The 12,003-nt window shown below is 46.5% G+C and overlaps 1 long non-coding RNA gene across 1 annotated transcript in view; it reads right to left on the reverse strand.

Moving 5' to 3' along the window:
- Nucleotides 1–1,955: 1,955 nt before the first annotated feature.
- Nucleotides 1,956–12,003, reverse strand: part of LOC104988803 — a 40,931-nt gene continuing 30,883 nt past the window's right edge. The window contains exons 2-3 of the long non-coding RNA XR_825284.1: nt 11,475–11,515; nt 1,956–5,152 (exon numbers count right to left, since the gene is read on the reverse strand). This is a non-coding gene — a long non-coding RNA (uncharacterized LOC104988803). The remainder of the gene's footprint in view (nt 5,153–11,474; nt 11,516–12,003) is intronic.

Consider the following 12,003-nt stretch of genomic DNA (forward strand, 5'->3'; position numbering starts at 1 on the left):
AAGTTACTTGGCTGTACTCTGCAAAGGAGAATTAAAAGAAAGCAAGGGGAACTTCCCTGGTGCTGCAGGGCTAAGACGCCGTGCTCCCAATGCAGGTGGCCTGGGTTTGATCCCTAGTCAGGGAACTAGATCCCACATGCTGCTGCTAAGACCTGGCACAACCAAATAAATAAATACAAATATTTTTTTTTAATAAAATGAGGACTTAATTACACTTTCCTTTTTATCCCTACTCAGTACAGAGTGCCATACTGAGCACAAAGCAAAGGCTCAATTAACTTATGTTAGTGGCAGCCTCTATGCCATCCTAGGGTCATTCAGGCTGTGGACTGGATTGTCTGTGTTGACATGGCTCAGCTAAAGAGAAGCTGAGAGTTATCAGGTTGTTTAGACTCAAAGATGATTCCGCTTTCCCCAGTAACCTAAAACTCAGTCTCCTACTGGGGTGACCACTTCAGCATTCTTAATAATGCAACTTCACTCCGTCTTAGTCTGACCTGACTTCTCCAGCTAAGCTTATTCACCCAAGGCCAACCAAAGCTGGAGAGAGGCATCTGCTGGCCTGGCCATCTGACCTCTGCCATGTATCACTGTGCTGCAGATGAACAAGTCAGAACAAAGGGACAGACTGCGCAGAGACAGGGCCCGGAACGTATAATTTTCACGGAAAGTTTGGCCTCTGGCTTACCCGTTAACTCCTTTTGAAGAACAGCTGCCTCTCAGGTTGAATCATCTCTCTTTTGCCTGCAACATACAGAAAGATAAACCAACCTGCCCGATGCGACTCTCTTCAGAACGAGGTTTTCTGCCAAGATTCAGGTGCTGGAAAACTCATGTCCCTTGAAAAGAAGCCCCAGCAAAATGAAGACTTATTAGTATTTATTTTTGCATTTGGAGAGGGAGGGCGATGTCATTCCATGTTTTAGACACATCTTAATTTGCAGATTTTTCTTCTAAGACTCTTCTAATTGGATGAAAGTGCGCCGGGGCTGATTTATGGATCTCCGGAGGTGCCAGGCATCACTTCACATCTGCACAGCTGCTCTGCAGCAGTTTAACTTGGCGGAGGGTGTAAGCCTTGGAATTGTGTCATCTATTTGTACATGCTTACAACAGACTCCTTGTGCAGGTTCTTCAAGACTCTTTGCGGGCATGGTCGAGCCTGGGTGTTGAAGGAGTCTCACGGAGTGATTTATCCTATTGGGAGGCTTTCAGAGTTTCCATAATGAAGGATGAGATAGTGTTCTGTGCCATGGATTCAGTTCCCCAGGGAATTAGAGATGGGCTGAGGTGGAGAGGCTGCCAGAATGCAAGGCTTCAATCCCACAGTGGTCATCCAGCCAATGCTGGAAGTGCCACTGTGCACAACAGGCTCACTTTCACTCTGAGGTGTCACAGGGAAGCAGCCAAAAGCAGGAGCATGGGGGTGGGGGTGTGTGATGTCATGTGAGTCACCGCAGGTATAAATAACTTGAGAAGCTCTACTGACAATAGAGGATCTGGCCTCCACAGTAGCTAACAAGGCTATCTTCAAGCTCAAAGGCCTGAGTTCTGGCCCTGATGTCCTTTGTAGTCAAGGATGATACTGTGTGTTCCTCCCTGTAGCCAAGTGTGGCTGAAAATACCCAGGTGACAGACGATAAGGGCTTTTTGTGGGGCGGGGTGTGGGATGGGGCATGGAAAGCTTGTGTGGGGTCTCTGTGGGGGGCCTCCCAGCAGTCAGCTCAGCTTGTCACAGAGCATCAGGACTCCATCTGCAGCGACCCAGCAACCCTGGCATCATCCCCTTGGCTCCAATGGCCCACAAATGTCTCCACTCTTGAGCATCTTTCCCTGGGTCCTGTGACCAGGGATTTCCCCTCCTACCTGGCTGCTTGCTGTCCCGTGTGCCCATGCTGGGCAGGCAGGCGGGGGCCAGCTTTCTTGCTACACTGTTTTCAGGGGGTGGGGGGAGAGGCCTTTGAGGTGGGCTGGGTCCTTTGGCAGCTTTCTTGATGGGTGGTTTTATTTTGCCACTTCAGCACTGATTTGTTCCCAACCTTTAGGGCTGAAAGGACTTCCCCTGCTTTTTCAACATCTCCTGTCTTAGACCAGGGAATGCAGAGGCAGTGCTTTGGGCTAAGATCTGCCTCTCCTGTTGGTAGGCTAAGTGGACCCTTACATAGTTTATAGCCTTAAAAAAACGGTACCATACCAGCCTATTTTCAAAATCCTTTTTTTTTTTAAGTTAGAAATTCCTGAAGGCTAATCTCAGAAACCTAGTAACAGGTTCACAAGCCACCGACAGAGCTCAAGTGAGGCTCAGGCAGTGCTGGTGGCTTCAGCCAATGGCAAGCACTGAGTGGCTGCTTTTTACTTCGCCTCTTTGGCAAATCAAAATCTTCTCACATGTGGGTTCAAGATGGGATTAGGAAAGATAGGAAAAGGGCTTCTTGGTGGTGCCTTAGCCTTAAAATCTCCTACAGGAGGAACTGCAAACTATCTTGAACAGGGGAAGTCCAAGAAGCTTACTAGCTCCTTAACTTCCTCGAGAAGCATCTGAACTGAGGGTAGCTTTGGGCATAAGGAAGTTGTGATGAGGATGGGTGAGATGAGACGGTTGGGGCTGAGACCTACCCTGCCCACTGGGCTTCTGCAGGAGGGGAAGACAATCCAGTGCCTCCACGAGCAGCCAAGGGACACCAAGTCCCTTGGTGTCCAAGAAGGGACACCTTCTCAGGAGGGAGAAGGGCCCTGGAATTAGGAGACAAAGGAACTAAAAACAGACTTTGTCTACCTCACAATCCTGTCTCTTTGGTTTGAGGTCATCCAAGAGTCCCATCCTACACAATGTTTGAAGCTGTTTCTCCAGGGCACATCTCTAAATCAGCTTTCATCTCTTCCTGGCCCTGCGAGGATGCTGGAAGTGAGGCCCAGTCCCCAAGTCTCCAGCACATGAACCAGTGGTCTCTGATCTTGTAGATATTCTTTTTTTTGACAAACTAGGAGGAATGGGATTGAGGGTAACAAGCATCTAGTATGTTTTGGTATTCCCATTTTGTAGATGAGGAAACTGAAGTTTGGTTATGGAAGCAGGCTCACGTGAGAGTGAACAGCAAAGATGGGATGTAAACTGAAGCCACCTACCAGGGGTGAGCGGGTTGGCGAGTCAGCCCGAATCAGGGAGCCCCTGCGTGTGACGTTGGCAGCCCTGTGTCAGAACCCTGGTCTTCTCTCTAAAGTCCTGACCAGGAACTCCGGGAAAACATTTAAGTTCTCCTCATGGTGTTTGAGAAGGAAATAGTTCCTCTGAGATTCTCCTTCTCCAAGGAAGATCCTAGTAGGTTTGGGTTGATAGACCCCCAGGAAGTCACTGGTAATAGAGGCTGACACCCCTATAAAATCAATCTATGCCCAGTAGGCTGAGCCCTTGGTTGCCTTTTTCCCATTGGATTTCTGTCAGGAATCCCAACTTCACAGCTTGTGACACGATCCGGCCCTTCTAGTTACAGAGCTCTTCCTCATGAATTACTCAGTCAAACCTCAAAGCCCGTGTATCATTCCTTCTCTGTCAGGTGAGGGCATGGAGACAGAATGCCCATGCATTCCTGACAGCAGCGTGGCTAGGACCCCAGGGACCGGGGTAGACTCTAGAACACGCGTGCTCTTAGCGCTGCCCCGCCCTGCTCCTTCTCCACATCCTACGCAAGGGTTTATTGAGGACCACACTTCTGCACAAGGCAGCCGACGGCAGCAGTGGTCACCTGGAGGCAAGGCCCTAGGGTGTGGTGCTGGTGGGGTTGGCCCAAGAAATTAAAATCAGGGCTGACTGGGGTACAACAGGACGGATGCCAAGCTTGGCTGACAGGCCCAGCCTGAATTGGGCAGTGCTGGCAGCATGCAGTGTTATGAAACATTTTCAAAGTACCTAAGAAATCTTTTTTAAGGTGATAAAATGTCTATGTTCAAAGTGTTAGAAAATATTTGAAACAAGCCACTCCTAAGTAGGTTGAGGTAAGTATTGCTAAGACATGCTATTCACATGTGTAAGAGTAAGTTCTTCATAAAATAGAACTGAATTCAATTGTTTAAAATGGGTTTGCTCTTGGGTTGCATGGAGACATGCATGTGATTTAATTGTTGCCCTCACTTTTCAACGTTTTAACTGTCAAACAGACATAGGATGGCACCTTTCCTAGGAAATGTGATTTATAATATACTCTACTCTTACTGAAAATTGTTTGTGTATTAGTTAGGATTAGATTGCTAGAAGATCCAGAACAGCACTGGTTTAAAGAAAATAGTTTATTTTTCTCTCATGAAAAGAGGTCAGGATGGTCATGGATGGTTTGGTGGCTTCCTGGTGTCAAGGGCTTCTGCTCCTCCTATCTTGTTACTCACTATGCATGAATTCTATTTTCAAATTCACCTCATGGCCCAGTATGGCTGCTGGAGTGCCAACAATTATATCTGCAGTCCAGGGAGCAAAAAGAAAAAGGGAGCAAGAATGAAGGAACACTCTCTTCCACTTCCACTTATGTCTCCTCAGCTAGAACTCCGTGATTTGCCAGGTCTGGCTACAAAACAGACAGAAATGTATGATTTTAGCTAGCCATAATGTTCTCAGCTAAAACGATAGGATTATTTTTACAAAGAAAAAAAGTGAGAACAAATATTTAATGGCAATTAGGAGTCTATATACCACAGCTGGATTCTGGAACCCATTCCCTTCACCTTGTTCCCTAGGCTCCCACACTTGCTCCTTGCCCACGTGCATTTAGATTTCCAGCATTAAGGTCCTGTTGAGAACTGTGGAATGTCTGAGATTCCCCCTACTTGTGAGTGAGGAGCCAGCATGCCAGTGTTCTCAGTGCTGGCAGGAGACACAGGGCCCTGGGTCAGAGATAAAGGCTTAGTCATAGCAACCGTCTGAGTGCCAGTCTTTCCTTGAGGCAGCTCCCAGCCTCAGTCCCCATAGGGTGACAGCTGCACAGCAGCAGCTGACATTACAGGAAAGGCACTGTGAGCTCAAGGAAGGCAAGGGTTGTCTGGTGGGAAGGGAGACTGCTGGCCTTCTGCAGAGGGAAACTCCATCTCTGTACTTCCAGGCCGTCCACTGTGAGGAACCCTTGTGAAGACAGTCCATCCAGAACACCGGTGTCAGCGTCTCTGCCTGCAAGATGACAGACAGAGGAGAGGCCGTGGGGAACAAAGACCAATGTGACACAGTACACATGGAGCGGGTCACCAGGAAAGAAGCACCAGACACTCTCCGGCCTCTTGTGAGTGGGCAGAGCTCTGGGGGCTTGGGGGAGGGAGAGGCGAGGCTGGACCTCGAGCCAGGAGAGGCTCCGCCCCACGTGCCGGTGTGCAGATGGGGCCGATGCTTCACAAACCTGCCCGTGTCCTGAGGAGTATGTGGAAGTTACACCTACTCTCCGTGGACAGATGGAGTCAGGTTCTGCTCATCCCGTGTGTCCTGTCGGCCCTCTGTCCCGCCCCTCAGCATCCTCTCGTCTCCCTGAAGGAATTCTTGTGCCCTGAGTGAAAGCGTATCTCCTGTATAAGGTCTGTGTTTCTCAGTTCGGGGGCCATGGGTTGCCCTGGATGCGAGGGTTCCCTGGCAGGGCATGAGGGCGCACCAGGGACAGACCACTGCTGGTCTGGGACTGGGTGCCCCTGGATTCCCTCAGGGGAACGAGAATTTCAGGAACCCTCACAGCCCTCGGGATGGCAGGACTCACTGAGGTGACCTGAGCTCAGAGCTGAAAGTGCTCCAAATAGGTTGTTAGGGGCTGGGGTGTAGCAGGGGAGTACAGCCGAGCTGACCCTGTTTTGGGGAAGTTTAAAAGCGTACAAGTGAGTCCAGTCAGGGAAACAAAAGCAGGTAAGCAACTGTTTAGTGCTCCACTTGTCCTATGGAAGTAAAATGCAAGTCATGTATGGAGTTTTAAATGTTTTAGTATGTAGTTGCTCAGTCGTGACTGACTCTTTTGTGACCGCATGGACTGTAGCCCACCAAGTTCCTCTGTCCGCAGGATTTCCCAGGCAAGAATACTGGAGTGGGTTGCCATTTCCTCCTCCAGGGGATGCTCCTGGGATCAAACCCGTGTCTCCTGCATTGGCAGGCAGATTCTTTACCTGCTGAGCCATTGGGGAAGCCCATAAATGTTTTTTTAGTAGCAATATGAAAAATAGGTTAAATTAATTTTAACATTATATTTTATTTAACCCAATATACTGAAAATGTGATCAGTTTAGTATGCAGTCAATATAAAATTATTTGGGAAAAAGTTCACATTTTATGCTAGTCTTCCTAGTGTGCATGCATTTTATACCTACGGTGAGTCTCAATTCAGACAAGTCACATTCAGGGGTTCAATAACTATATGAAGGTTGCGGCTTCCATACCAGACAGCAAAGGCTTAGTCCAAGATTGTGGGGGGTGTATGTGTGTGTGTGTGGTGTCAGTGGTGCTTGACACAGACAATACATGTACTGTCCTGACCTTGTCTTCTGTGTGTGGGGCAAGTGTTCTGTCTTCCCAGGTGTGTAGGGTGTCCTTTTCTTTTCCTCACATCTTCCTTTGCGCACCGGAAAATCAGCTATAGGGGAGACTTGGTGCTTGCTACCTTAGCCAGGCCCATATCCGGCTGGCATAAAGAACATTTATGGAGGAAATGGCCAATCTGAAGTTTAAAAAAAAAAAAAAAAAAGAGGTTGTGGGGAGACAGGTTAAAAAGAGAAGAGGAAGCAGGAGGAGGAGAAAACCTTGTACACTGCAGAATACATTACTGCTGCTACTGCTAAGTCACTTCAGTCGTGTCCGACTCTGTGCGACCCCAGAGACGGCAGCCCACCAGGCTCCCCCGTCCCTGGGATTCTCCAGGCAAGAACACTGGAGTGGGTTGCCATTTCCTTCTCCAATGCATGAAAGGGAAAAGTGAAAGTGAAGTTGCTCAGTTGTGTCCGACTCTTCGAGACCCCATGGACTGCAGCCTACCAGGCTCCTCCATCCATGGGATTTTCCAGGCAAGAGTACTGGAGTGGGGTGCCATTTCCTTCTCCAATGCATGAAACGGAAAAGTGAAAGTGAAGTCGCTCAGTCGTGTCCGACTGTTCGAGACCCCATGGACTGCAGCCTACCAGGCTCCTCCATCCATGGGATTTTCCAGGCAAGAGTACTGGAGTGGGGTGCCATCGCCTTCCCTGAGAACACACTACACTTGTGGTCAAATGGAACAAATTCTTTACTTGGTACATAGACTTGTCCTAGGCAGTGTGCTCAAAGGGAGAATTCCCAAGAAGCAGTGAGAGGTTCGGAGTCATTCATCGACTTAATCATGATCTATTTTCTTGCCTTGAACAGTGCCAGCTGGAATATGTTACATTCTATCCCAGGAAAGGAATCCAAGGAACAATTCCCAGCAAGCAGTTGTTCAGTGTGCAGAGAGTAAAAACCTCCAAGGCTTTTCATTAGGAGTTTCACAAGATTTTTCCATCATCTTCCACCTAGAGCAGTGCAGTGTAGCAGTGTTAGCTGCTCAGTTGTGTCCGACTCTTTGGGACCCCACGAACTATAGCCTGCCAGGCTCCTCTGTCCATGGGATTCTGCAGGCAAGAATACTGGAGTGGATTGCCATTCCCTTCTCCAGAGCATCTTCCTGACCCAGGGATCGAACCCAGGTCTCCTGCATTGCAGGCAGATTCTTTACCATCTGAGTTACAGGGAAGATCCACCTAGACAGATGTAGTCAAATGGAAAAATTAGGACTGTAACGGTATACAATTTGGGACCCAACACTGTGTTGGTGTGAGGAGAGACTCAGATTCCAATCAGAAGGCAATTTGAGTTTTGGTACAAGACATTCACTTAGGGCAGGCTTCCCTGGTGGCTCAGAAGGTAAAGAAGACGGAAAAAACAACAAGGCAGGCCTGGTAAATGCCTGACACAGACATGGAACAGTGCAAAGGCTTAACTCAGCCCTGTCCCAGGCACCTGAGATAAGTGCTTGGTCTAATGATGCTTTAGCATTCAACTCTGTAATATGTGACAAAATAATGGGATTAACATGCAAAACTATAAAAACGCAGTGAACTCTATATTGTGAATGGAACTGTACACTGTGAACTGGGAAAAATGAACATCAATTTGAGGGCTATGACAGACTTAAGATGTATAATTCTGAAATATGATGTTCTTTTACTTTATCTAAGATTTTAAGGAAATGCCAATATTCTATTTGACTCACAGACCTGATGTAGCCCCCTTAACCATGAATGTCCACAGTAGGAAAAATGAACTGAGCCTATAAACTAGTTTCTCTACTTTCTGAACTATTATCAGCTATGAGTTGTCCCCCTCTTCCAAATGTGGGCCTGATATTAATACTACAGAAGGGTAGTATCTATACACATATGTATCTACAATTCCAGGAAGCTGGGAATTTTCTGGATCATGTGGACTAACAAAAAATTTCTCATGGAATATGCAATGAATTGAAACAATGCTTTAAGATTTTTTTCTTAATTATAATTTATCAAGTTAATGTAGTCTGTTCTTTATTTGGATGTGAGTAAACAGGCTACTAACAAAAGGTATTTTCCTGTTGTACTAAAGAATCACATGACCCAGTTTTTGGCATTGGTCTAGAATCTAGGCATTATTGTATTATGCAAAAGAATCACTAGAATTTAACCTAATTGACTACTCAAGTCTCTACAGATTAAAAGTCAGTGAATCCACCCAGGAGACAAGCCAGCACAGGTGCACAGCAGTTGACCCATGACCTACCAGCTGTTGCCTTTTGGGTTCACGTGACTGAGAGGAAGCTGGAAAAACTCGAATTTGTTGACAAAAACTGTTAGTCACCAAAGGCCAGAATTTTTTTGCCTTGGATTATTTTGGGAGAACCCTGCCAACAATTTCATAACGATAACTTGGACATTTGCCTATAATTCTTGTAACCCCTCCCAGCTGGAGCTAAGTATTAGCATTAAAACACTCCTGTTAAAATGGTCCTCCAAGGTTCAGTGTCTCTATGCTGCCTTAATCTGCTCCAGTTCCACTTCACCTGAATTCCCAAAGCCACACATGTTCTTCTATTCCAGTGATGCCGAGTCACATCAAGTCAGCCAAGCCAGCAAGCTTGGGAGTTGGAGAAGAACATTTTGAAATCATCTAAAAAGAACATGTTTTTTAATTACAAGAAGGTGGGAGATGAGATTTCTCCCCAAATAATTGAACCCAAATGGAACTAAGGCTTTGTAAAAATGGAATTATTTAAAAAATCAATAGTGATCAATGATTATTTCAATGATGTAAGTCAGTGCTCCCTACATATTTTAGGCCAATAGGCCCACAAACTCCTCCCCCTTATCCATCACTGATGAAAACCTTTCCATAGTGTGTGCTATGTGCCAAGCACGTGGGTGGGTATCCAGACAATGCTCTGTGTGAGCAGGGCGATAGCCCTGCTCCCAGAGCCATTCTCTGAGCTCCAGCCAGACATGGACAGCCACCTGGTGCCCTCGCATCTCTCCCACTGACACTCTTACATAATCCGGAAGAAGGAGACTGAAACTTAAAAGGCCCTTAGAGTATTCCATGGCTCTCCCCTTTCCAACTGACAGACATCAGAGAACGACCCTGACTGTGGAGAGCCCAGCACACTAACGACACAAAGCATGACTTCAAAGTGGATGCTTCCCTTCTGAAACCCACTGATAAACACAAACTTTGCAGATAAAACAACAGTAACGGAGAACAGGAGGCAGTTGCTAGGGGTCGGTGGGAAGGAGGGAGCTGACGACAAAGGGCAGAGAAAGCGGGAGCTTTCTCTGGGATGGAGTGGTTGCTTCTGGGTCCTCATGGTGGTGCATCTATGACTCTGTGCATCTCTCAAAGTGTACAGAAATGTACACACACAAAATGAATTGTACTATATGCACATTAACAGTAAATTCAAAGAAAAGGGACCGACGCCTCTACACTGTTGGTAGAAATGTCAATTGGTACAGCCACTATGGAGAACAGTATGGTGCTGCTGCTGCTGCTAAGTCGCTTCAGTTGTGTCGGACTCTGTGCAACCCCATAGATGGCAGCCCACCAGGCTCCCCCATCCCTGGGATTCTCCAGGCAAGAACACTGGAGTGGGTTGCCATTTCCTTCTCCAATGCATGAGACTGAAAAGTGAAAGTGAAGTCGCTCAGTCGTGTCCGACTCTAGTGACCCCATGGACTGCAGCCCACCAGGCTCCTCTGTCCATGGGATTTTCCAGGCAAGAGTACTGGAGTGGGGTGCCATTGCCTTCTCTGGGAGAACAGTGTGGAGGTCCTTAAAACTCTGTATGATCCAGCAATCCCACTCCTGGGCATATATCTAAACAAAACTCTTAATTCGAAAGGGCAGCACTATTCACAATAGCCAAGATATGGAAGCAACCTAAATGTCCATCAACAAATGAATGGGTAAAGAAGATGTGGTACATATATACATACAATAGAAAATAACTCAGACATCAAAAAGAATGAAATTTTGCCATCTGCAGCAACACAGACAGACCTACGAAGATAAACATTTAATAGATGTACTGGACAAGAATAGGAGTCTGTCTCCTGAAAAACAGCAAGAGCGAGAACTCTTTGCCCCCAGAGACAGAGTAAGCAGGGACAGCACAGGTCAAGACCCTATTCCAACCAGGCCCGTCAAATCAGGCACTGAGCCTGACCCACCTGTGTATTGCCAGCACCATGTTTTGCTCAGAGCAGGTGCTCACAATGTCTTGTTTTACCTGAAGTGTTGGGAGTAGAAGGCTTCTGGCAGGCACATACAGAGCAGCGACTCGGAGTATCCCCAGTGCAGTGATCCGTGTAACTTAGAGTTAATTCTGCCACCGTATGTAAACAAAGACTGCCCAAGATATTTTCATTTCGTTTAGTTTGGCTGTCACTCAAGGCAGAGTTCAGAATTAAGGAATTGGATACTATCTTGGATATTAGTGATGGGCCATAAAAAGTAAATTAGGTCCTTTAAATAGTAAGTACTGAATAAAACCACCCAGGGATTAGCCAGAGAAAAAAATGGCAAAGCAAATCTTTAAGAAAATTTTTCTGTGATCAATTGAATCTTTTTAGAATTCAGACAACATAAGACAACTCAGAATTTGGTCATAAAAAGAAAGCTGCCAAAATAATAACACAAAATAAATGTTGAACCCTTTATTTTTATGAATTTGTTTTCTCAAAAGAAAACAGAGGTGCTGCCAATTTATCCCTCAGTAACTTTCCAACTGGGTAAAGCATTAAAATAATATATGCTATTTAAAAATTATAAGGAATTCATTAAATGGGCGAGATCTCAGATTTCATGTATTGAGGATTTTGCTTTGATAGGACACAAACTCCCTATTGGGATTAGATATTTTTGGATATGAGCAGTTCTCTTCTCACTGGAGGGAAAATGCTGAATAAATGAGTGAATAATAAATTCTTACCTGCGAATTTCTCTGTCAGCATCAGACACCAACAAAGCAGCCTGCAGGAAGGAGAGGCGGGGAAAGGTGGGGTGGGGCTCGTGGAGTCTGGCCTTCTGGGTGTAGGTAGGGAAGAGCTGCCCTCCAACCCAGGGGGAGGCTCGCTCCTGCAGCCTGACTGTCTACACATGGCAACGGACTCTGTAAGAGGCATATGTTGTTGCTTATGCTGCCTTGTAGCTGCCAAGGCTCTGTGCCTGCACACATGTCTCTCTAGCACATGAGAGACAGCATTTCCAGAGGTCTTACCTTCGTCGGGAGGGTGAGCATCTGGCCCAGCCCACATGGAGAAGCAAGGAAGAGTTAGGAACAGGGTTACAGTTCATATTAGTGATCTGTCCATTTCCTTTCTTTTTCCCCTTTCTGTCTCTCTCTCTAATCTGTTTATCATTGGTAAGCACCATAATATATATTTACCGGAGTGAAAAAGTTGGCTTAAAGCTCAACATTCAGAAAATGAAGATCATGGCATCCGGTCCCACCACTTCAT

Source organism: Bison bison, unplaced genomic scaffold (genome assembly GCF_000754665.1).
Source record: "Bison bison bison isolate TAMUID 2011002044 unplaced genomic scaffold, Bison_UMD1.0 scf7180017864143, whole genome shotgun sequence".
NCBI lineage: Eukaryota > Metazoa > Chordata > Mammalia > Artiodactyla > Bovidae > Bison > Bison bison.